This window comes from Zalophus californianus, chromosome 4 (assembly GCF_009762305.2).
Source record: "Zalophus californianus isolate mZalCal1 chromosome 4, mZalCal1.pri.v2, whole genome shotgun sequence".
Lineage (NCBI taxonomy): Eukaryota > Metazoa > Chordata > Mammalia > Carnivora > Otariidae > Zalophus > Zalophus californianus.
Window position 1 is genome coordinate 151124545 of NC_045598.1, and position 21412 is coordinate 151145956.

The window sequence follows — 21412 nt, forward strand, 5'->3', positions numbered from 1 at the left end:
TATGTTAACTAAATTTTTTTTAAAGTCCTTCAATTTCCCATTGCTTCTCAAGCCTGTTTTTCTTTGCATCCTTCAAAATTCAACTCAGTCATTCCCTTCCTTTTCTGTAGGTTCCCCAAAATCCTTTCCCCTAGACAGAGATGCTTGTTTCCCCTAGAGAGCTCTAGTGCTTATAAGCCATTAAATGATTGTGGCTCATTCACAACCATGGGTCTCCTGTGCCAGACTGCTCTCCCTGGGTAAATGACCATTTAGCCTTGTACCCTCAGCACCTAACACAGAGAGTCACTTAATTTATATCTAATGGTGGGATTGAGATACAATAACTGGGGCATCAGAGCCCACAAAATGGCAGGTGATTTGGAACTGGAATCCTGATTTTGAATATATCCCATCAATTCTTAAAGATCTGAAGGGCAGTGCTGAAAGCTATAAACAATAAATCAAGTGAGAGTCATAATATTGATTTTATTTCTTTATCAACGACAAGGCAACAAAAACGTTAATATCAGCAGTGTCATGCTGAACTATGGGCCTATCCAAGTGGGTCTACAGGACCAGGGAGCAGCCTGCAGGACTGGCTTTCTTCTCCACATACAACTCTGTGGAACAAGTCCTGACAGTTTAACGTGGAGCACAAAATGTGTTCTCTGGGTAGTAGGGCACTTAGCACATTTGACCAGAATCATGTGGACCAGATTTTGTTTTGCTTGTCTTGCCAAAAGGAGTAGTATCTTTTCATCCTGCCTCACTCCTACTCCCTAACTTAGTAGAAATTTAATAGTCTGAGAAAATTTGTACGTTCAGCTTCCCCATTTATTTAGTAAAACTTAGAGAAACATCACCATTACTCTGATCTGTTATCCTAGCATCTTAGCAGAGAACTGGGTCACAGCCAGGAGGGGTAGAGTCTACGGGAAGTGCCTCTGTGGTAGCTGCTCACCTACTCAGTCCGTTTTTGTTTTTGACCTTGACTCAGAGGGCTGTGAGAGGGTAATAAGCATGAACTTCTAATTCTTCTCCGGTCTATTCTCTGACCATGAGGTAGGATGGGAAGTAAAGCAGGGGGAGCTTCTATCCTATTGCTATAAATCAACAGTGTGGATTATTTCATTCTTTCCCATTGGGCTTGCCTTCAGTTCCCAGTGTTGCACAGCGATTATATACATGGCCTTTGCATTCAACATTCTGGGTTCAAATCCTAGCTCTTCAAGTTATTAGCCATATGACTTTCAGACAAATTATTTAACCCCTCAGGTCCTCAATGCTCTCAATTGTAACATGGGAATAATAATAACTTCCTCGGAGAGTTGCTCTGATGAGAAAATTCCTGTAAAATGTTTGGCATGAAGCCTGAATCAGCACTTTGTAACTGTGAGTTGTTATGACTCTCAGTTTAAATTCTTAGAAATTGGATTGGCTTTCATGAAGCTCCAGATCAATTCAAGCTCAGTATGACTTACATCTGGCCTAAAGGCATTTGGAAACCTCAAGATGACTGCCATGACTGTAATGACAGAACACCATGTCCGCTGACGAGAAAGAACAGATCCACTCCCTATGGCTGAAGGTAATCGTTCTTGCAATCACAAGCAATTTCTGCTACTGTCAGCATCACTGAGCCAACATAGATCTGGAAGAGAAAGCTGGATCACTCTGAGCTTGTTCCTATATAAGCCAATCTATCAACAAAATTCCAAATGTCCCCTCTTCTGAGTGATGAGGTAACAAAGGAGTTGACAGGCCAGGTCATCAGGTCTGGAATCCTGCATCCAACTGTGTCCTGCATGTTGAATATCAGATCAAAGTGAAAAATCATGAGAGAATTGAGCCAAATTTCCATGTGCAAGACTAAACATAATTTGATTTTCAAATTTTAGACCAAGTTCTCGGGACTGACCACTGGAAAAATTCTTTCTGAAGTTTCTTCTCTAAAGTGACATGTATAAATCATAGGATAGATAAAGATGTTGTTTCCACAGCCACTCTCTTAAGCATCATCTCCTTTCCATAGATATAAAATAGATTGATCAATAGAGGGACCGCAGTGGAGAAGAGGATCGAGGAGAGGTTAATAAAAGAACCTTGGAAAGCTTCCCAGATTTCACAACTGCAGCTTTTTTAAAGCAATCTCTAAGGGGAGGTGCTGGAGATCCACTACAAGGGCACTTTCTGTAATACAGATCACCAAGAACAAAATGAAGAATATATTTCAATAACAAAGAAAATAACAAATCTAAGCCTTCAACTCAAGCCTCAATATCAATGCGACAGAGAGAGATGGTTTATAGTCAGGATTCACTGAGGAAGCAGAGCCACAGGCTGTACCTATATGTATATACGCTGGCTCTACATTTATATATATACACACATATACAGTGTATATACATACAGGTACAGCCTGTGGCTCTGCTTCCTCAGTGAATTCTGATGGTGTGTGTGTGTGTGTGTAGGGAAGATGGATGTCTCATATTGGGGGAGAATCCACAAGCATGGGCAAGAGCCTCACAAAGACAGGCTGAATCCTGTGTCAGTTCTTACTGCCTCTGGCTTTAGTGGTATGGAGAGTGGGGGCCCTTCATCATGGAACTAAACACATAAACCTAGCCCAGGAGTTGGAGAATCTGAAGGTGAACCCAAGGAAAGGTGAAGTATTTGTAGGTGTAGCTACTACTTCACACCAGTGAGGTGAGTCAACAGATCAGCAATACCATGATGAACTACAAGATGGTTGCTGCTTCACTTCCACCTGCCAGATCTCCCCCATTTCTCTGTGGGCTGCCCTTTGTAGAAACATACAGGAAAGGGAATTCTGGGAACTGCCGTTCAGACTAGCCAAACTGATACCTTCTGAAGCCACCACAGATAGATATTACACCTCTCTGCCCCTGATTTCTGTGTAACTCCTCTTTGGGGAATGCCTCTTCCAGTCTAGCATGGTTTAAAAGTCCATGGAATGAAGACTCTTTTCTCACCTCATCATATCATTCAGAAAGTAAAAATAATTATTGTTACCTTTAAAAGCATTTGGATATTCAGAAATCTCAGTTAAGTTCTCAAGGCCTAAAACAGCCTGTTCTAAAGGCTATAGAAGCTAATTTATTATGTCAAAAAGAGCTCCTCTGTTTTACACACATACACACACACAAACTAATCTATAGCCCATAAGCATTTCACAAGTTTCGTGTATTTTCAGTATTCGGTAAATGTCATATTTTGACAGGAATATGAAGTGAGTGTGCCTATCCTCACTGTCCACTCAGCACCAGTGGCCCTGAGATTGAGAGATAACTTTGCCCAATACCAAGTCATCTGGAAAGCATCAAACCTGGGTTGCTTAGCTGCTCTTTAAAGTTCATGAGTATCTCTTAGTTTTATAATAACTGCAATGTATCAGGATGATAGAGGTGCACATTACCATTTTAACTAACTCTTTAAAATAGAAAAAAATGTAGGAAGCAATCACATGGCAATATTAAATTTTTTTCATTATATTTTCTAATAACTCTCAAACACTGGTAACCATAAAAGCCATCATAATGTGTTTATTGAGACCAGTAATCAGTGCAGGATGGAATTTTCAATATAACACAGGCAGGTTTTCTATGAAAGTGGCACAGGGAAATCTGCCCCTTTGCTGGAATATAAACTTGACTCCCTCTTTAGGGCATTGAGGTAGTAAAACACAAGAGAACTTCCTAATGGAAATGAGACTATTCTCATTAAATTAAATGAGACCATTTAATGTGGGTGAAAGTGATTTAAAATTCACACACCTCCTGCAAATATGTTCTTGATTTACTTTTTAAAGAGTAAAATGGGTTTAGTAAATATTGCCAGGTATAATAAATCATAAAACATTTAACACCGATTTGTCAAATGTAGTTTACATGAACTAGCACTTAGTGTTATTTATGCCAGACCAAATGAAATGGCTGATATGTTAGGAGGGTTTTTAGCCAGTTAGGAAACATGCAGGGAGCAAAACATTGTGCTGGGTGGTATGCTGGTTATAGAAAATTACACTATGCCACATTATCCCCAAAGTGCTTATACTCTGGATGGGATATTCAATCAAGAATACAAGGTAGGATATGAGAAGTGCCTGTCCAAAGCAGCTCAGTTTCAGCTTAAACCAATCAATCAAAAGCACCTTTTCTTATCTGATTCCACCCATCACTCCCACCTGGCCACAGTCCATTAGGAAAGTTCCAGCCTTCTAGAACTGTTGACTTGAAACTTCCATTCTGAACTTTGCATCCTGTCTTGCACTCTGCTTCTAAAACTTTTAGGTTTTCAGCACTTGAACTCTTGTCTTGGATGTCTTCACAGTCTCTTACAGGGCCAGCTTTGGTTCCACTCTTCAAATAAGATCATTACTTACTGCTTAGATGTGTATAATGTAAGCCACTCTGTGTAACATCCTGATGCAATTCAATATCATACCCTGGGACTCTACCCTAATTTAGGCTGATTTGGCTAATGTCGTTACTTGCTCTGCCCCTATTCTGATGATTGTATAAATTCATGAAAGTGCTTATAGGGGTTTGCATCTATTTCATCAGAAGTTAAGGTAAGTTGTAGAGGGAAGGGGGAACGTTTAATCAGTAGAAGTCTAGTCCACTAGCATGCTCAAAAACAAGTTCTAGAATAGGAGAGGACTTTACCAGGAAAACAGGCCACCATCTCAACATTCAAGTGCTTCCTAAAATCATAAATAATATCTTCCTCCTTAGCATAGACACCAACTTGTCATCTTGGAAAGAACAGGATTTTAACTGCTAATATCAAAATGCCCTGGTATGTTCCTTCATCTTCCGGTTATTTCAACATGAGTAGGACACGTGCTCTGTCTCATCTGTTACTCTGGTCAAGATCTTAACACTGATCCAGAGAAGACTTTATGATAAAGGCTTGACTTTCAGGGAGTAGAGGAGTTGTGTTGGAAGGAGAAGTCAGTTGTGGCTGTAAAGTTTGACTTGTTATGCCTAGAGTCAGGAAATGCAAAGGAACGAGTATCCCATTACATGAAAAATAATGGAGATTAAGAATTTGGGCAGGAGCAGGTTGTTAAATCGTTTTTCCTGTTAGTGTTCTGTAGCTTTTTAATAGGCATCAAGTCTTTCTAAAAGTATTTGTCAATGATGACAGCAGGTCAGCATTTGGTTGGACAGGATTTGCTAAATCTGAAGGCTTAAGATTATTTTCCACTGGAGCTATACTTAACAGTGCTGTTTTGTGTGACAAAAAGACACTAGAACTCTAGGAGTGGGGAAAGAGATGCAGAAAAGGAAATATTTGGAAAAGAGGTTCCAGAATCCAAGCCAAAGGAAGTCTATTCTCCAAGAGGGTCCTAGCCTTCTGTATCAAATGAGGGCTCCACCCACCTCCAAACCTTTGCTCAGCTATATCTTTTATTTCTTTATTTTTTTACTCTGGTGGCAAATGTGTAAATGATTAAAATTATAGCCATGCCATAGGATCTTTTTATCTCCAAGATTATGATTTTAAACAGGAAACTACTTTAAGACCAAGCCTCGGTTATGGCCTGGTCAGACTTACTTTCACATTCTAGTTTTGAGTATTGTGTTCTGATCCTGTGGGAAAAATCATGCTGTAGCAGACACTTCTGGTGCCTATGCCAGAACTCTCAGCTCACCTTTGATTTTAGCTGGGGCTCTTAACAATGAGCATCTTCAGTTCCGCTTGCACTGCCAGCACCCTCCTCAGGAGTGTGCCTAGTTTCTTTCCGCATTCCAACCCCAGGGCCTTCTCCATCGCCAAGGGAGTTTGATTGGTCCAGGAGCAAATACAGCCTGGCAGTCCAGAGGAATTAATGTTCCCAGAGAAAACCCAACTTCCAATTATTTTGATATACAGTTCTGTATACATCTTAAGAGATCACAGCAGAATCAAAACCTATTTTCTACATTGGTTTTCCTCCTGACCTCACATCCCCACTACCTCAAATCTGTTTCATGGAATTACCTTCCAAATAACTAACTTCACCCAAGCAGTAGTCTCATGTTCCAATTTTAAGAGAAACCAACTAATAACCATACTAAGCCAGAAATGCTCCCCTTTCCTTCCCAGATGTTCTCATGTGCATGCACACACACATGTGCACACACACAAAAAAGGAAGCATGTACTTGTAATAAGCCATTGTAATATATTGAACCAGGACATCCCTGAAGTTATTAGGTCATGGAAATTTGTCTTTAAAAGAGAAAGTAGGGGACATTCACTTCTTTCCTTGAAAGACTTATTGCCATGGGATTTGCCATACTAATAAAAAAAAACTAGACAAAATATATAAAACAACTGTTTTCAGACGACGGTCAGCAAGTAGCTTAGCAGTGATTCCTGAGGAAAAGAAAGCAAGTCAGGTGAGCCCTACAGTTGTAACAGCCCACTACCTGGAGATAGTTTCGAAAATGCAGCTCAGAGAATGTTTTTTTTTTTTAAGATTTTATTTATTTATTTGAGAGAGAGAGAGAATGAGAGATAGAGAGCACGAGAGGGAAGAGGGTCAAAGGGAGAAGCAGACTCCCTGCTGAGCAGGAAGCCAGATGTGGGACTCGATCCCGGGACTCCAGGATCATGACCTTGAGCCGAAGGCAGTCGCTTAACCAACTGAGCCACCCAGGCGCCCCAAAGAATGTTAACCCAGAGCCTATCAGCCTTGCTGAATGGAAGAAACAGAGATTCAGGAAGGCTCAAATGTCTATAATTTTTAGGGAAGAGTATTGAAGAGGAGGTAGATGCATAGAATGAGAGCTCTGAGAATCAGCAGAAGGTTGCTTGAATCTTGCTTGAGTAGGGATGTGCACATTAATGCAGTGGAAATTCCCTAAGGCCAGGGAAAGAAATACTGGAAGGCAGTAGGCCAAACAATTCCTGGAGCTCACAAAGCAGTCAGTATGGAGAGACCTTGTAATTCATAAGAAATTCTATATAACCCTCAGAAGTCTTTCACCTTTATAGTAGAACAAATTATCTCTAGAAAAAAAGGTTACTTTAGACCTGACTTAACAGAAATTAGGATTGTGCCTCAAATGGATCAAACTGATCGAACTGATCCTAAATAACTTAAGTGTATACCAGAAATAAAAGGAACTCTTCAAAAGAATACAACAAAATACATCACTCAACAATGTAAAACTCAAAATGTTCATCATCCAAGAAAAAATTAACATACATGCAAAGAAGCAAAAAAAAAGATGAACCATACTCAAAAGAAATTAATGAATCATTGAACACTACATCAAAAACTAATGATGTACTTTATGTTGGCTAATTGAACATAATAATAAAATTAAAAATTAAAAAAAACCTATGTACACATAAAAAGGAGAAAGAAAAGAAAATCCAATCACTATTAACAGACCCAGACATAATGGAGAGGATGGATTAGCACACAACACTCTTTAAAAGATATTATAAATTGGAGCGACTGGGTGGTTCAGTTGGTTAAGTGTCTGCCTTCAGCTCAGGTCATGATCGCAGAGTCCTGGGATGGAGCCGCACATTGGGCTCCCTGCTCAGTGGGGAGCCTGCTTCTCCCTTGCCCTCTTCCACTCTCTCGCTCTCTCTCAAATAAATAAATAAAATATTTTTTAAAAAAATATATGGCACACCTGGGAGGCTGAGTTGGTTAAGTGTCTGCCTTCGGCTCAGGTCGTGATCCCAGGTCCTGGGATAGAGTCCCACGTTGGGCTCCTTGCTCAGCAGGGAGCCTGCTTCTCCCTCTACCTGCTGCTCCCCCTGCTTGTGCTCTCTCTCTCTCTCTCTGACAAATGAATAAATAAAATCTTATAAAAAATAAAAATAAAAAAGATATTATAAATGTTACATATATGCTCAAGGATGTAAAGAAAAGCATGAACATTATTGGGAGAGAAATAGAAGGTTTCTTTCTAAAAACATGAATGGAGGTATAAAGAAAAATAGAGTATGTGAAGGAAAAATACACTAGATGAGCTCACTAGGAGATTAGACATTTGGGAAGAAAATTAAGATTAGACACTTAAACTTGAATAAGTAGCAATAGAACCTACCTGAATGAAACACAGAGGAAAAAAAAAAACAGAAAAAATATTATGAAAGTATCCATGACATCTCGGAAAATATCAAATGGTTTAATATAGCTATAATGGGATTAGTGTCCCTATAAAAGAGACCCTAGAGAATTCTCCACTCCTTCTGATATGTGAGGGTACAGCAAAAAAGATGGCCATGTATGAACCAGGAAATGGGACCTCACCAGATCCTGAATGTGCTAGACCCTTGATCTTGGACTTCCTAGTCTTCAAAACTATGAGAAATAAATTTCTGGTTATAGGTCACATAATCTATGGTATTTTTGTTATGGCATCTTGAACATATTAAGACAGAAGATTTTTTAAGAAGGAGGAAATTTTATAACTTAAAAAAATGGGGAAATAAAAAAGGATTTTAGAAAAACTGTAGTATGTTGAAGAGAGGCAACACATATTTAGTGGATAATAGACATCCCTAAAAAGGAAAACTGAAGCAAGGAGGCAGAATAAACACTAAATTTTATAATCCAAGAAAACTTTGCTAAAATTTAAATGATAAAAACAATTAAAATTGGGGGCACCCGGGTGGCTCAGTCAGTTAAGTGTCTGACTGTTGATTTTGGCTCAGGTCATGATCTTAGGAATCGAGCCCTGTGTTGGGCTCCACATTCAGTGGGGAGTCGGCTTGAGATTCCCTAGCTCCCTCTCCCTCTGCCCCTCCTCCTGCTCTCTCTCTCTCTCTAAAATAAATAAAAATCTTAAAAAAAAACTAAAATTGCATATTGAAAGCACATACCATGTATCTGCAAATATTGAAGCAGAATGACCAACATGAAAATATACTCTAAATTATTGGACTTTAGAGAAAAAAAATCCTTTGTGTTCTTATGCAAAAACAGTGTCTTTCAAAGGCAAAATATTAAATTATCAATAAATTTTTTGTCAGTAACACTTTATGCCGGAAGACAATGGAGTAAAATATTTAGGATGTCCAAGTAAAGAAAATGTAAACCAAAGATTTTACACCTAGAAAATTGACTTTCATATAGAAAGTACACAGCCATTATCAGTGTGTAAGAAGTTAGAGAATCTTGTTCCATGAATTCTTCCTTATAAATTTAATAGAAAAATTAACTTCAGAAAACCAAAATGAGTAGGGAAATATCACAAAAACTGGTGGCAAGCATTAAGCCTCTAGTTGCTTATAGTTGCTTAATGAATATAAGCTTCACGGGAGAGAACGTTGTATATAATGGCTATATGCTTCAGTAATGTATATATTATACTATTAAAAATGGGTAGAATTGGGAGAGTATATGCAAAAACATTTTTAAACTATTTTCAGTAATTATATTTGTGTGATAGTATAGTTATTCTGAGACTGTTATGCATATAATATTGGCCAGAGTAAATGCATAATTATGGGGATATTCTAATTCTATTATCCCCTGTGTCTTGAGAATGGAAGAAAGGAGATGAATAGGTGTAATACTGAAAAGCTTAAGGGAAAAAACCAGAAATACTGAACTGGAGTTGGAATGATCCTTTACATTCATGAAGTCTCCATGAGTTCTGCCTCTGAACACTGAAAAGACACCCTCATTACTAATGAGCATTCCTAGTAATACCTACCCAGTGATCTTAAAATACAATTTCTCACTAAAGTAAACCAGGAATTTTTCAGGAATAGCTGATTCCAGGTCTGGAAATGTACAAGATGCATCTGGAATATGTCATCATCCCGGAAAGCATGGAAACTATAAAAGACTGCCAGGGTTCCATCAAAAGGATCCAGGAGCCAACATGAAGAGACATTCATTGGCCCAAAATAGAACTTGCACTTCACAAAAGATAATTGCAGTTGATTGCAACCTACCAAGTATGTTTAAATCCATGAATTATGATGACATTTAAAACTAATTGGTCACTCTCAAAGGATAGTAGTAAGCTACTTAAAACTGGTAATTAAAGGGAAAAATCTTACTTATTCTGTTTCTCCTACATGACTGGCAGCCAATCAAAAACATCTCTTTATAAAAGAAGTACAAGTAGTAAGTGATGTAGAAATGATGAAGTTAGATGATTACCATTCTGAAGCCCCAATAAGTTAATGGATCGAAGCAGTGAACATCAATGGCTGCCAACACCACAAAGGGGGATATAATCAGGCTATGTGCCTCCTGATGAAAAAACATACCATCTCTTATAGTCTTGCTAAAGGGATAGAACACAAGGCTGATCTGGCTGCCAATTTGGAGAAAATACAAAGGTCAGAGGATTATGTTGAACTGTACCACAAATGTGCAGTTGGCAAAACCTAGACGGTAGGTAACTCTAAGTCATGTGCTCCAGGTCCTTCAACAGATAAACTGTAAGAAGAAAGGGATAAAATGCTAACCTACAGATTAAAAGAATGTGAAAGACATGTCATTTTTTTTTTTTAATGAGCAAGACTAAATTAGAGTTTCTAGGATGCATGTGGATGATCAACTGTAAAAATATTCAAGGAGGTGGGGTGCCTGGCTGGCTCAGTCAGTAGAGCATGCAACTCATGATCTTGGGGTTGTGAGTTCAAACCCCATGTTGGGTGTAGTGATAACTTAAAAATAAAATCTTAAAAAATATTCAAGGCACATGATATGATGAGCACTGGGTGATATACTCAACTAATGAATCATTGAACATTATACCAAAAAAATATTCAAGGAGGTGAAAAGATCCAAATAAATTATGAAGACTATTTAACATAATAATAATAATAATGAAAATATGTATGAGAACATCTAAAATAGTATTCACAGGAAAATGTATAGTCATTACATTAAACATATAATCCTTACCTCCTTATGGTACTTACCTTAACAAGAAAGAGTTTTAAAAATAGATTAGGTATCCAATTCAAGAAGTTACTTAATAAAAGCAGGAAAATATTAAAGCATAAATTAGTTTGAAAACTAATACATAAATTCAAAGACTGAATCTTTGAGAAAGCCAATAAAATCAATGAACTTTTTAATAACCTAATCAAGAAAAGTGAAAGGAAAAATCATAAATGCACAAACAAGATAAAATAAGGGAGCGCACATTTATCTTGATGAGCCCTGAGAAATGTGTAGAATTGTTGAATCATTATATTGTACATCTGAAACTAATATAACATGGTATGTTAATTATACTTGAACTAAAACAGAAGACAAACAAAACAAAAAACTTTAAAAAAAGATATCTGTACTGCATGTAATAAAAATATAATAATCTAAAAAAAGATAAAATAAGGGAGAAATAAATACAGAAGAAATACAAATACAGAAGAAACCAAAAAGTATCATATACAATGATTTTCTCAACTTTACAAATATGTTAGGAAACCTTGATGAAATGGACATTTCCTAAGGGATAAACAACCTAAATAAACCAGTTGCTGTAGAAGAAATGAAGGAAGCTAATAATGAACTATTTTCCCTCAAAATCCCCAGGGCTAGATCATTGTATGAGGAGCTTCTACCTGTCCTAATAATAGTAATAATAATAATAATAATAATAATTCCATAGCTAGTTAAACTGTTCTAAAGCACACCAAAAAGAAAGCTTTCACCTTTTTTATCATCGAGCGTAACATTGATAACAAAACTCAATTGCACAATATAAATCAATCTTACTTATGATTATTGATGCAAATACCAAAGAAATATTAATAAACAGACTTCAGCAGCTCATTAAAAGAATCATATGCTATTATCTAGTAATTTATTTCAGCAATGAAAAGATGGTTCAATAATGAAAAAAATTATTATTGTAATTCATCATATTAATAGATCTAAGAAAAACAATCTATAATTTCTCCATAGATTTTCAAAAGGCATTCAGTAAACTTCAACATTTCTATAGTGGCTTATATATAACTGTGCATAGTGTGAGTAGTTTGTGTTAGTGAAGTTTGGAAACAATATAAATGTTCATCAGTAAGGGACAGGTTAATATTTCTCCATGTAGCCTTAAAAAAAGGACTTAGGAAATTCTTTACGTATTTATATGGAAAAATTGCAAAGATAAATTGTTAAGTAAGAAATGTAAAGATATTTGATCCTTCTGGAAAATGCAAAATAGGGTGCATAGCATTTTACCATATGAGAATATATGTGTGTGCATTGTGTATCACATATATAAAAATACATACCTACATATAAATAATATATATACATATATAAAAATATATATACATAACATACATGTGTATGTGTGTATGTACATCTTTACTTGCATGGATAAAATAGCTCTAAATAAAATATCTCTAGAGAGCTCTTCAAGAAACTAATATTTTAACATACGGAGAGGGACATTGTAAGTCTAGAGAATAATAGTAGGAAAAAGACTTACACTCTATATGCTTTTTGAAATTTATTTTTCTCTTTCTTTTTCAGTCTTATTGAAGTATAACTGACATACAAAAAAATTACACACATTTAATGTATGCATCTTGATGAGTTTGGACATATGCTTATACCCATGGTGCCATCACTTCCAAAAATTTTCTTGCATTCTTTTGTGATGTATGTGTTGTTGTATTTTTATGTTTGTTTTTGTCTTTGCCTTTTGGTAAGAACACTTAACATGAGATTTATCCTCTTGACACATTTTAAAGCACACAACGAAGTTTCGATTATGCAAGATGAATAAGTTCTAGAAATCTAGAAATCGGCTGTACAACAGAGTACCTATGGCAAACTTTTTGAAATTCAAGCTATGTGTAGGTACTAACCTAAAAAATATGTCTCTGTGTGTTGTATATGTGTGTGTGTGTGTGTGTGTACACATATATACATATACATATATACATACACACAGAGGTGTACATATATATGTATATATATTCACATTTACATATATAACATATGATAAAAATAAATTAGAAGTGTACATGTATATAACTATATACATTAAAATATGGAATATTAAGAGAAAATACCTCTGGTTGGTATTATTATTGGGGATTTCACCTCTTCTATATTTTTCAGGTTTTCTACAATAGCTTTCTATTATAACCACAGAACCAAACCATAAATGTCATATTTAAAGACTAGAGGGATCTTGGTATACTGGAAAAAAAAAAGCTCAACATGAGAATCAGAACATCTGGGTCTAATTTCAGATCTAACACTCACCAGCTGGCTGCCATTCATCATATCTTCTAACTTGTCTGAATCTCAGTGTTCTCATCTGTAAAATAGGGATAATACTGCTTGCCTTGATTTTCCTGAATTTGAGAGAAAATAAAATGATAAAATGATTTGAAAGTGCTTATAAATCATCATGCTATAAAAATGTGCAGTATTGTTATAGTTAATGATGTAATAAGCATTACTGAAGTATTAGATTTCTCTATTTCCTGCTTAATATACAAATCAGCCAGTGAGTTGAGCAAACCCATTAGGATCTTTTTTTTTTTTTGGTTTTTACTTTAAATTTTTTATTGTTATGTTAATCACCATACATTACATCATTAGTTTTTGATGTAGTGTTCCATGATTCATTGTTTGTGCATAACACCCAGTGCTCCACGCAGAACGTGCCCTCTTTAATACCCATCACCAGGCTAACCCATCCCTCCACCCCCCTCCCCTCTAGAACCCTCAGTTTGTTTTTCAGAGTCCATCGTCTCTCATGGTTCATCTCCCCCTCCGATTTACTCCCCTTCATTCTTCCCCTTCTGCTATTTTCTTCTTCTTTCTTTTTTTTCTTAACCTATATTGCATTATTCGTTTCAGAGATACAGATCTGTGATTCAACAGTCTTGCACAATTCACAGCGCTCACCATAGCGCATACCCTCCCCAATGCCTATCACCCAGCCACCCCATCCCTCTCACCCCCCCACCACTCCAGCAACCCTCAGTTTGTTTCCTGAGATTAAGAATTCCTCATATCAGTGAGGTCATATGATACATGTCTTTCTCTGATTGACTTATTTCACTCAGCATAACGCCCTCCAGTTCCATCCACGTCGTTGCAAATGGCAAGATCTCTTTCCTTTTGAAGGCTGCATAATATTCCATTGTGTATATATACCACATCTTCTTTATCCATTCATCTGTCGATGGACATCTTGGCTCTTTCCACAGTTTGGCTATTGTGGACATTGCTGCTACAAACATTGGGGTGCACGTACCCCTTCGGATCTCTACATTTGTATCTTTGTGGTAAATACCCAGTAGTGCAATTGCTGGATCATATGAGCAAACCCGTTAGGATCTTAAAGAGCTACAAGGCAACTGAATTCTGGCCTCCACCATTATTTCCATTTGGAGAGTGGAAAGAAGAAGGAGCAAGTTAAGAGAGTTGTATGGGAACATTCTAAGGGAAAAATTCTCACCCAAGAAAATAACATTTTCTTGTGCTCTCCTAAAGCCAGATATTACCTCATTAACACACATCCAACTCTATCCACTCATTCTATGGAATCAGTTTGTTTCTACTGTACAAACTGGTAGTTTTGTAAACACAGTGCTTTGGGCAATCTGCTTTGCTGTCCATACTCAGAAAAATCTGAATGGACTCAATGCCCAGTGCAGCACTCCCCGGAGGGATTTTCCTCCCCCCCACACACCCAAACACACACATGTGCATGCATTTGTACACATATCTCTCTATTTTTTTTTAAATTATGCATAGGTTACCAGAAAAGATGCTGAAACCATGAAATAATTATAGTTATGTCAGCAGGAATGTGGGATTGGAGCTCAACACTACTTGTAAAACAATATATCGTTTCAACAAAAACAGGCCAGAAGATCAAAAACAGTTATGAATCAGTGTCCAAAAAGCTCCATTTTTAAATAATGGTTTAAAAATATTTTTCCCTTAAAATCTGAGGCAACAAAGCAGAGACGTGGGTAAGCAACTAGATTCTCCTCACCTTGGTCAGCTTGCTGGCTCTCTCTTGCTCTTTCTTTTTTCTGGCATCAGGATGTTTCAAAATGTTTTAAGCGGAAAACAGTATTGTAAGTGCTTGGGAAATTCATTCACTTAAAGTCACAGACCAATTCACTGCTATCTGCTTCACCACTTAGTGGGGTGTCTCCAAATATCTTGAGGGATATTGCAAAATACTAAAAATAAATGGAAAAAACCCACAGTTAATTGGTTCAAGTTATTTTTCCTTTAATTTATTTATACCATACACAGTCCTTTAGGGGAAGTCAGGATGAGTTTTAAAAAAAATCAGCCACCACAAATATAAAAGATTTGAGATGGTTACTTCAGGCCTCTAGGAGATAATTTAATGGTATTATGTATAATGTTGAGAGCGTGGTCGGAGACTTATATACCACCTGGGTTCAAATCCCAACTTTAACACTAGCCATGTGACTTGAAACACTTGTTATTAACCCTTCCGTGCCTCTTTTTCCTCTCATAGGGTTATTGTGAGGACTGAATATTATTATCCCTGAAAGGTATTAAAAACAATGTATTGAAAAAAGTATTGAATACAATAAGCATTCAATGAATGTTAGCTGTTCTTTTAATTATTGCTAGTGATACCATGACAAAAAAATTACTAACTGGTCCTTGAACACCTTGCAAGAGTCAATGTCCTCCTTTAAGCATGTACCCTTAAAAAAAAGCATTTACCCTAAGCATTTACTACCATAGAGCCACTCAGGTACTATGGAGAACTTAACTCTCCAGAGAGCAAGCACTATGTAGCTTCTTGTCTCAAGATTCTGCCTCTCAGCATGGACTATTAACGTGTGCTTCAAAACAAACGAAAAAAAAAAAAGTGCATGCAATCAGGCCAAAACTATGTCTTCCATCTTGCCATGAAGGACGCTGACGGGTTGGTATGCTGCACTCGATTTTTATTAGACTGGCTCCTTTCTTACTGCATTCCAGCTCATCTTTGAGCTTCAACAGACGGGTGGACAATACAGGAGTAGCATGGAACACACTGCTTTGTTTTGATGTCTTAACACTTCAGATGAAAAGAATTTTCTTTAAGCTGGGCCCTCTTTGTAGACTGTGTCTTCAGCGGAACATACTTCATTTTTTCCATGAGTACGACCAAATGACCTGTTGATAAATGTTTTAGGGAACAGATCATAGCAAGAAGAAAACTAAAGGCATATTTGAGTTCGTGAAGATACCTAATTTTCCATCACTGAGAGATGTTCTTCTTTATCTCCATGTATGTTATTCATCAAGGCATCTTGACACTATTTACTGGAAAGTAATGGCACTGTTTACCAGAAAACTAGCCTAATCTGCTACTCATTGTTTTCATCAGTTAAATAAAACTGACCTTTCATCTTTAGCATTGTACTTCCAACAAAATCCTGCCAAAATCACTAATGATCTGTGTTCCTCAGACAGCTGCAACACATTCCCCATGAGCTAAGGAATGGTGGGATCATCACCCCATCCAGAGAGAGAAGGGCTTTACAGACCACATTAACAGGTTATCACTCAAGCCAAGCCATTAGGATCCAGGGGAAAGAGTAAGTGAAGGTAAGAAGCTTGAGAAAGAGAATTCCCAAACCTGGTCTGGAACCCCTAAATCAAAAGAATTTTGTTGTTAGGACTGAATTGACAAAGCTCAGAGTCAAGGGTAGAATTAACAATCAGTAATACCAATCAGTCAGTAATACCAAATTATGTAGAGTTTCACACTACAAAATTAGTATAGATATTCCACAGTGGAGCCTTACCTACCCTAATTAGTGTTCTCTAATCATCAGTATGAGCTGAAGACTTGCCAATACTCCCTTTCATATAGAATGATATCAATATGATACATAATTTAGTTTTACTTCTCTCATTGATAAAGGTGCTTATGTGAACTTAAGCTCAGTCTCAATTTATCTCTGAAAGACCAAAGTTTACACATTCACGGATTATAGGCTGGTTATTTTCAACCTAGCTCTAACACCCAAGCATACCATTCAGCATTCTCATACAGTTCAACCAAATTACAGAAGCAAACATTTTACTTAAATAGGTAAGATTATGGGGCACCTGGGTAGCTCAGTTGGTTAAGCATCTGCCTTCCACTCAGGTCATGATCCCAAGGTCCTGGATCGAGCCCTGTGTTGGGCTCCCTGCTCAGCGGGGAGTCTGTTTCTCCCTCTCCCTATGCCCCTTCCCCCAGCTCATATTTACTCTCTCGCTCTGCTCTCAAATAAATAAATAAAATCTTTTAAAAAATAAAATAAAATAAATATGTAAGATTTCAAATCTTTGGGGTTTGCTTTTGATCACCCACCATCCATCCATCCATCCATCCATCCATCCATCCATCTATCCTTCCTTCCTTCTGCAGTAACAGTATCTTGATTCTCCTTTAAGAAACCATTTTATCCCACTCCCATCTGTGTATTTTAACTTGTACTCCAAGATGAATGTACAAGAATGTTCATTGCAGTAAAAATTAAGGAAAAATCTAAATTTTGGATATTTAACAGGGGAATGAAGAAATTCTAAGGCATCTATAGTAAAACATCATGCAGAATTTAAAATAATGCAGATCTATATGGAACAATGTTGATGATTATTAAGTGAAGAAGTAAGCTGCAGAATAATGTGTGAATGTGTTATAGGCACATAAATATACATATAAGTGCACAAAATTTATCCCAATAAATACACACTGGACTGATAATGATGGTTAGTTTGAGGAAAGGTGGATTACTAGAGAAAGGAGAAGTGAATGGGGAACACTAACTCTAATTACATTATTCTATATTATTTGAAATTTTATAATATGCATATAGTTATAATATAAACATATAGTACGTAAGATAAAGTTCATGAAAAAGGTCTAAGATCAAAAATGAAGTCTTTTTATGGAAGTAAGTTATGTCTTCAGACTTTGGAAAGCATTTTGGGTTGTTTATCAAAAGTGGTATTTATTAATGAATATGTGGACTCAGGCAGTTATAGTCTCTTCAAAAAGCAAGTTTTCAGCATACAATTTACCCACTGATGCAGCAATGTAATAATGTCTCTTTCCAGCAACTCAAATAAAGCTTGTGTCTTCCTTGTCCCATTCCTAATTCCCATGCCAAAGTAACTATTGTTATAGGTGTAGGATATATCCTTACAGATTTACAAACATGTATATGAATATTAGAAATACGTATAGTTTTACTGTGTCTTTAGAATCCTCAGATGGGTGTCAAACACCCGCCCTCTTGGGCCCTCAAACTCTGGGAAACCTGTGTCAGTCTCTCCAAGTGGGCCCATGTAGTCTCTTTCACACCAAAGAAACAATGTCTTTTATTTTCAGCTCCAAAATTTTAATACTTTTATACCTTTGATTTGGGTAGATTCAGGGATTAGTCCTTTATGGGTGGTGCAGTACCAACTTTGAAATGTGGAAGTAATTGCCACCTATTGCCTTGGGACCTAGGCAAAAACTAAAAATGAATTGCATTTATTTTAATACTGAGTAAAATTTCTTAAACTAATTAATTTTAATATTTGGTTCCCATATTTTAGCCACTGCTTAACTCTTTTTATTAGTTTTATCAGCTATCTCTGTTTGGGTTTTAGTATAAAAATGTATTTTTGCTATAAATGATGATGACTCCTTTCCAATGCTTGTAACTCCTGTTTCTTCTTGTCTTCAAGTTTTGGCTAAAATCACCAGCACAGGGGCACCTGGGTGGCTGTCAGTTAAGCGTCTGCCTTCGGCTCAGATCATGATCTCAGGGTTCTGGGATTGAGCCCTGCATCGGGCTCCCCGTTACACAGGGAGTCTTCCCCTCTCCCCCTGCCTCTCGCCCTGCTCCTCCCCCCCTGCTCCTGCTCTCTCTCTCTCAAATAACTAAATAAAATCTTAAAAAAAAGATAAAGTCACCAGCACAAAATTCAGAGTCTCAGTGATAATAGGCAGCCTTGTCTTTTTTCTAACTTAATTAGAAGTACTTCTGTTTCACTATTAGGTGTGATGTTTGCTCTAGATTTCTGTTAGATGCACTTCAAAAAAAATTTCTTTTCAACCTGTCCTATTTCTAGCTGATTGAAAGTTGTGTACGATTTATGGGTCATTGAATTTTATCAGATGGTTTTTCTGCATCTATTTGAGATGATCGAAAAGATTTTCTCCTTTAATCTGTTTTGTAATATACTAAATTACATTGGTAAAATTTTCATATGCTGAATCATCTTTGCATTTCTGGGACAACCCTACTTGGTCATGTGCTTTATTCTTTTAATACAGAGTTGTATTCTATTTGTTGACATTTCATTTAAAAAATTTGCCCAGGGGCACCTGGGTGGCTCAGTCATTAAGCGTCTGCCTTGGGCTCCCGTCATGATCCCAGGGTCCTGGGATGGAGCCCCGCTTCGGGCTCCCTGCTCAGGCAGGAAGCCTGCTTCTCCCTCTCCAACTCCCCCTGCTTGTGTTCTTGATCTCACTATCTCTCTCTGTCAAATAAATAAATAAAATCTTTATTGAAAAAATTTGCCCCATATTTTAAGAATGTTCTATGCTTTCCTTTTCTATTCTATTGTTTCTCTTGCTAAGTTTTTGAAATTTAGTTAAATGAGTTACATAGCTTTACAATTTTTTTGATGTGCTGGAATAATTTATGGGTCATGGAGATTATGTGTTTCCTGAAGTTTTGGTAGAAATCATCCATATATCTATTTGGTCCTTTCTCCAGTCTTAATAATAGTTCTTTGATTCCCATTTCAATTATATGGTATTATAGGCTCATTCAGTTTTCTACTTTGTTGTGAGATCATTTTTATATAAATCACATTTTCCTAGAAAATATTCCATTTCGTATAACTTATAAATGTAATATTATAAAGTTTTACATATATTCTGATACTTACTCTTTTCTATTGGTATTTATGGCCCTAATGGCATTTCAGTTGTCTTTTTATTCTTAATAAGATTTTCAAAGGTTGTTGTAATGTTATCAATGTTTTCAAATAAACATTTTAATAAATTGATTCATTAATTACTATTTCTATCTTCTAAAATGCTTTTCTTTTACTTTTTAAAGCCTATTTTGATATTATTTTCAAAGTTTTTTAGGTTGGAAGACCACTTAGTTTATTTTAAGTCATTATAACTTTATAATATTTGGCTTATGGTTATAAATTTTTCTCTGACCATAAAGTCATTTTAATTCCACAGGCTTTACTGTATTGTGCTTTCATTTATCATTTTTAAGAAGTTTATCATATAGTTTTCTCTATAACTCAAAATATATTTGAAATTGATTTTAAATTTCAAAGTTTTGTTTTCTATCCATTTGGCATAGATTTTAATTTCATTGTAATGAATGCTCCTGGCATAGTTTCTACTTTTGTAATCAATAGGGGATTACTTTCATGGCTTGATGTGTCATCTATGCTTTTTGTGTGTGAATTTTCCATATGTATTTGGAGAAAAAAGACCTTTATTCTTTTTACTGGATGCAATGATATATAATTTGTCAAAAAACTTCTGAAAAATGTACTAATATGTTCCAATAAGATCATGGATTTATCAGTTTCTATTTATATGCTTCTCACAGATGCTGTTTTATATTTTTCAAAGCAATGTATTTAGATTCAGGATAGCTTATGGCTTTTTACCTCTGGTGGAGTGCTGTCATTGGTATTTTAAATTCAGATTATTTTTTAAGCTTGTTCTAACATTCAGATCTTTGTTTCTTGGCTCGTTATTTCTTTTGTGTCCTTTGCTTTCCTTGGGGATTTATTTTTTCATTTTGTTGAAATGCATCTTCCATTAATATTCTTTTTTTTAACATATAATGCATTATTTGTTTCTGGAGTACAGGTCTGTGATTCATCAGTCTTACACAATTCACAGCGCTCACCATAGTACATACCCTCCCCAATGTCCGTCACCCAACCACCCAATCCCTCCCACCCCCCTCCACTCTAGCAAACCTCAGTTTGTTTCCTGAGATTAAGAGTCTCTTATGGTTCGTCTCCCTCTCTGGTTTCATCTTGTTTCATTTTTCCCTCTCTTCCCCTATGATCCACTCTCTTGTTTCTCAAATTCCTCATATCAGTAAGATCATATGATACTTGTCTTTCTCTGATTGACTTATTTCACTTAACATAATACCCTCTAGTTCCATCCATGTCATTGCAAATGGCAAGATTTCATTTTTTGATGGCTGCATAATATTCCATTGTATATGTATACCACATCTTCTTTATCCATTCATCTGTAGATGGACGTCTAGGCTCTTTCCATAGTTTGGCTATTGTGGACATTGCTGCTATAAACATTGGGGTGTACGTGCCCCTTTGGATCACTATATTTGTATCTTTGGGGTAAATACCCAGTAGTGCAATTGCTGGGTCATAGGGTAGCTCTATTTTCAACTTTTTGAGGAACCTCCATACTGTT